The 6,000-nt window shown below is 42.8% G+C and overlaps 1 protein-coding gene across 1 annotated transcript in view; it reads right to left on the bottom strand.

Annotated features, from left to right (window-relative positions):
* The window catches only part of USP44 (ubiquitin specific peptidase 44), a 33,055-nt gene extending 27,548 nt beyond the window's left edge, over positions 1-5,507 (bottom strand). The window contains exon 1 of the mRNA XM_032416857.1: positions 5,437-5,507. The gene's annotated coding sequence lies outside the window, so the exon portion shown is untranslated. The remainder of the gene's footprint in view (positions 1-5,436) is intronic.
* Between the last annotated feature and the right edge of the window lie 493 nt (positions 5,508-6,000).

A 6,000-nucleotide genomic window follows, 5' to 3' on the forward strand; every position in this document is an offset into this window, starting at 1 on the left:
GATTATTTTAAGTTTTAGTAGGGTATGTAGTGACCCTTTAAATAAATATCTGTGCTCCAAATACAAATATTACTAAGAGCTACAAAAATCACTGAAAACTTAGAAGGATAGCTAATTTTTTCTTCAAAAATTAACATTCCGGGGCACCTGGGTGGCTCAGTAGGTTGAGCATCTGCCTTCAGCTCAGGTCACGATCCCAGGTCCCTGAGATAGAGCCCCATGTCTGGCTCCCTGCTCAGTGGGGATTCTGCTTCTTCCTCTCCCTCTGCCCCTCCTCCCCACCACTCCCTGCTTATGCTTTCTCTCTAATAAATAAATAAAATGTTTTTAAAAAATTAACATTCCACTATAAATTTGTTACCCTCAACAAAATCATCTTTTCAGGTGACCACTCCCTTTCCACCTATTTCATCTTAAGACAGAAAGAAAACATGGAAAGGTACAATATTGTTACAAGCTTTGGAAATTCCAACAGGAGGTCAGTTACTAAAGATCAGTCACATAAAAGTCATCTCAATCCTCTAGTCATTGCAATTAGTAGCACAATTTTCAGATTCTTTGCTTTAAAAAATATGTTTTTATGAAAGACAGGCAGTTACCAGAAAAATAAACACACAAAAATAGCCTAACTAATTACTATTTAAAAAAGTAACACAGAATGTGGGATCTGGCTAATATATACTCCTAAAAATAATCTTTTAAAATCTGAATAGGAGCTAAAATAATGTTATACTTTATTAAGAAGCTTCTCCCTTTTCATAGCTCATACGTAGTCAAATAATCATTGACATTTGCATTTTATATAGTTTCTAGTGTGTCTCATAGCACAGTTTTACACATTTTAAAAAAATTGTTTAATAGTCTTGAAAGACCACAAAAATCAATCTAAACTCCTTAAAATGGCCTATAAGAGCCTTCAAATTGTGGCACAATATAATATATACTTTCTTACTCCCATCTATGACCAACCACTTCCCACACATCTTTTGTTAAAATGTTTTTATACACAGATGACCACATTGGGAATGTTTAATTTTTTAAAAACTTTCATAACCGGGATATTTACTACTGTTTCATAGGAAATGGGTGTGCACATTTTATATAAATACTTAAATACATTCTACTTCCATTAAAGAAAAAAACATATGAACCACTGGGCATAAAGAATAAATATTTAGGGGTGCGTGGGTGGCGCAGCGAGTTGAGTGAGGGGCTCTTGGTTTCAGTTCAGGTCGTCTCTGGATGGTGGAATCCAGCTCCACCTTGGGCTCTGTGCTCAGCGTGGAGTCTGTTTAAGACTCTCTCCCCCTCTGTCTCTCCCCCCCAGTGTGTGTGTGCTTTCTCTCTAAAATAAATCTTAAAAATAAATAAATAAATAAATTTTTAAATAAAATTGTGTTACAATAATCATCTTTATCTCATTAGAGAACCTCCTAGAAGGATGGATATTAAAGAGTTGGCATATGTTGAATTTTAACAAAGATAATTTTTACAAAAAAAACTTAACTTTTTCTTTTTTAAAGATTTATTTGTTTATTTATTTATTTATTTGAGGTGGGGAAGGACAGAGGGAGAGGGAGAGAGAAATCCAAGCAGACTCCGCACTGAGCTGGAGCCCCACGCAGGGCTGATTTCACCCAGAGATCATGAGTTGAGCCAAAATCAAGAGTCGGCTGCTTGTGACTGAGCCACCAAGGCGGCCCACAAAACTTAATTTTCTTTCAACAGTACCAAATAACCTAAACAGATCCTCTAAAAGCTATTAAAAGTAGGAAGATTTATTATTTTCCATAATAAAAGATAAGAGAAAATGGCAATTTCAATAGGAAGTAGGTCTTAAGAATGACTAGCCACCACAATCTTTGCATGTATTTGAATAAGAATAAAAATAACTTTTTCCATAGTAATTAGGGCAAACCCTAATTACTATTACAGTCCTTATGAGCAGTTTCCAAATTTCCATTTATTTCATTAGTACCCTGTGCTCTTAAGAGACGTTTGCAAAATGCCGAGGATCAAGCATAGTGCCTGGTACAAAGGGGTTCAAAATTTTGAAGGAAGAAGTTATTAAATGAACACAATGAACTCCCTTCTCCCTCTTAGGTATGTTATTATGCCTATTATGTGCTTTGGCATCTCTTCTTGTCAATCATAATGTATTTCCTTTCCTTTATCCCCAGAAAGGCCCTGGTTATTCTTTCTTCCTCTAGAAATCTAGAATCTATAATTACCCTGATTTCGCTTGAAACTCCTCATTAAACAAAAAAGATACCCTTTTACCGTGGACCTTCTTCATGTCTCTAACATTGCCTCCCCAGCAGCACAGAAATTGAATCTAGTTGATGATGTTCTAAGAAAAAGCTCCTAGAAAGCAAGTTCTGCCACCAGGTTATTTGATTTCCTTACCCATCACTACTTTTAAGTGTTTCAGTCATGGGCAATTTTGTTCCAAAATATTTATCATTAGTGTCATGCCACCATACTTACACATCAATCTACTGCTAACTTCATAACAATGGGGAAATGTTCACAAAAAGATTGAGCATTCTGATATGGGTCTAGAAAACGGCGTTCAAATACTTTGTGTAAAATGCCTAGACTATCATTCTAGCACATTCATGACTTGGCCTAACAAGTATAAATTAGCTTTTCCTATGTTATGTAGAACTCCACTAAAAATTAATTCTTTATAATAAAGTTTTATGGTATCTGACAGTGCTGTGAAAAACCAATGTACTTCAATAATCTTAATCATTGGGGCGCCTGGGTGGCTCAGTCGTTAAGCGTCTGCCTTCGGCTCAGGTCATGATCCCAGGGTCCTGGGATCGGGCCCCGCATCGCATCGGGCTCTCTGCTCTGCGGGAGGCCTGCTTCTCCCTCTCCCACTCCCCCTGCTTGTGTTCCCTCTCTCACTATCTCTCTCTCTGTCAAATAAATAAATTTAAAAAAAAAAAAAATCTTAATCATTGCCAGAAAGCCAGTATTATAAAATCCTCTTATATTTTAGTTACTTGTCACCTATTTACGTTGGGCCTAATGGCAAAACTATCCCCCATTACTGAATCCAAATAATGACTGGGCCCGCATTTTCCACCTTGATTAGACTCTTAAACCTGTGCCCTAGTCTCCCTCTAACCTCCCTCATCCAGACAACTCCAATAGAATCTGGCAACCATGTTTGTTCTGCCTAACATTACAGGAAGGAGAAAAACTTCAAAGAAGCCTTTTTTGGCCACCAAGAAGCCAATATGTTGCCTTTCTCTGTATCTCTGTATCATTCAAAAACACAATTCAACAAACATTTACCAGGGGTTTTCCTCCATGTTAAGCAGATAGTCAGGTACTAGGGATACAAACAAAATACAATCACACTCTGCCCTTAAACAACCCAAGGAGCAGAAAATCCTCTTATGTACCACCAATGCTATAATACTCAATAAGTTTCCAGTACGTGGAGGAAAAGGGTTATGGAGGAAAAGTACATGGAGCTAGAGAATTTATGTGATAACTTATTCCTTTCTTTCTGTAGTAGAAAATGAAAAATGAGAAAGAAGGGTAAAGACAAGTAGAAACAATATATGTCAAATATTTAACCCAAATCTTCAACAGACTTTCCATTTTAAGTATCCCAAAAAGTGTATCATTGTGTAGTATACTCAATACAGATTCACTTACCACTTAAATGTTTTTAAGCTAAAAAATCTGGGACAATTAATATTTTGGAAGAAAAACAAGATAAATATTCAATCAAAACAGCCAAAAAAATTCAACTTTCTATAATGTATGCAGTGAACTCTTTGTTCAATATTAGAATTATCTCTAAATTTCAATATGGATAATCTACAATGAAAAATCCTAGACTGAAAAATCTGCCAACCATTGCAAAATTAATGGCTAGTACAAAAAGTTAGAGACATCAGAGCAGGGAGGAGAGAAGCTAAACAAGCCAAAACGTTAAAAATCTCTTTAAATTCTGGGGGTGGGGTGGGGGAAATTAAATAAAAATAAAAATCTCTTTCAAATCCCAAGATGCTAAATTAAGGATAAAAAGATTAAGGTTCTGAAAATACGAAGTTTTCCTCTCTTTCAAGACAACTAAATATTGAATCTCACTGAGATTATGAAATATTCTATAAACATGGCTTAACTCATGTTTGGCTTTCTGAATTTGATCACAGTGAATAGCCAATTCTCTTTCCTTGTTTACACTGAATACTGGTTTTAAGGACAACTCAAAATGGAATTCCAGGCCCAATGTTACCAACCCCCCTACTTTTTCCCCCACAGGAAGCTACTTCACAGATAATAAGGAATTCAAGTGCAGGGCCTGAAGGTCCTATTTCCATGCTAATTTCACAATCCCCGTTACTTGCAAGATATGACCATTAGAGTTTAAGAGTGGGGAAAACTGGGAGGGCTTAAGGACAAAGCGACTCTCCTAAGACTGGCGAGGCTATTTACTTCCAAAATTAAAACTGCAAGAAATTACCCTGTTACCAGTAGCATTTACAACAGCTCAAACTTGCTTGAAACAATTACCACGTTAAAGTTTCTTTTTAATTGGGGGTCGGGGCAGGAGGAGGGTGTCCTACCACCTCTTAAACCTGAGCATTTTTTTTCTTCGAATGCTGACACATTTCTTATGCCTCAAAACGAGTTTAGCCTATTAGCATTCCTCCCCCGAAGGCCAGCGGGGATGGTTTAGGAAGCTGGTATTCAAAAATCCTAAGTGTCTCCAAGTGGCAGCAAGGTGCTGGCAACGCTGGGACCCGATCGATGGAGGGAAGGCAAGCCATTCCTCGCAAACGGAGGACTAGAAACTGCCTTTGCAAAGCCTCCCAGGGAGCTTGGAGCATCACTTGGCGGCAGTCAGAGCAGGGGTAGGATGCGGTTTTTATCTCGACAGTACCAGCTCTGCAGAGCGCCCCAGCGCGCATCAGCTTCGCAATCACATCTCCTCAACGCTCCCGAACGCCGGTCAGGGCACATCTCCCCCCTCCGCATCCCAGAAAGTCTTGCTGTTTCACCCCTTCTCCCAACTCGTCCCCCTCCTGCCCAGCGCGGGGTGGCTACGCGATGACCCTGGCCACAGGGACGCGGCTCCTCGCAGCATCTCTGGGCACTCACGAGGTGGCTGGCCACCAGGACGCCGGCCAGGGCATAGCACAACCCACCGAAACTTCCCAGACGCGCCAATTCTAAATTCGCTGGACCCGCCGCCGCTGCCACCGCTTCCTCCTCGCGCCCCTGAGCTCGCTCCCCTCCGTCTGTCCGCAGCCCCCCTCTCCCTCCCTCAGGGATCCCCCCCCTGCGTCCTGCGCGGCGGGAAAACGCCGCCAGGTTCCTCCCGGCCCGGGGGCTCCAGTTGGACCTCCGCTCCTGCAGAGACCCCCTTCGGCCAACAGCCGCAGCCGCGCGCCCGTCACGCACACTCACCAGCCCGAGCCGGAGCGGCCATCTTTTCGCTCACCCCCGGACCCCCGCCCACGGGTTCGGTGGGGGCCGCGGCGGCGGCGGGGGTGGCGGGGGTGGCGGTCCGGTTGAGCGGCTACGTCACTGGTGACGCCGCCCCGCCACCCCCCGCCACCCCCGCCACACGCCTTCGGAGTCCTGGGGGTGCAGCTCCGCTCGGCGACTGTCTCCTGGCTGCGGGAGCCCGCCTGAGGGGCACGCTGCGCCCGGGCTTCCCGTCGGCGTCAGGGGATGCTTTCCCCGGCCTGCATGTGGCTCTGCGTAGACAGTAGCAGCTTCCTCCCGAGGCAGGCTTCGCACCTGTCCTCACCGTCGCGGCCGGGGAGGGTATAGCGAGTGTTTACCACGATTCTGTGAGATGCCAAAATATTCCACGGGCGTCGGTCCTCCGCCACTGCATTTCTGCGACTCACACAGTGTCAAATTGTTTGGCAGAGATGCGCGCCAATTCCGTCATCTTCAAAATCAGCGCAAATTAACTGGTGTAGAAATTCTTCAAGAAAACGTTTTCTTTCCGAGGAGCAACCT

This window comes from Phoca vitulina, unplaced genomic scaffold (assembly GCF_004348235.1).
Source record: "Phoca vitulina isolate PV1807 unplaced genomic scaffold, GSC_HSeal_1.0 scaffold19, whole genome shotgun sequence".
Classification (NCBI taxonomy): domain Eukaryota; kingdom Metazoa; phylum Chordata; class Mammalia; order Carnivora; family Phocidae; genus Phoca; species Phoca vitulina.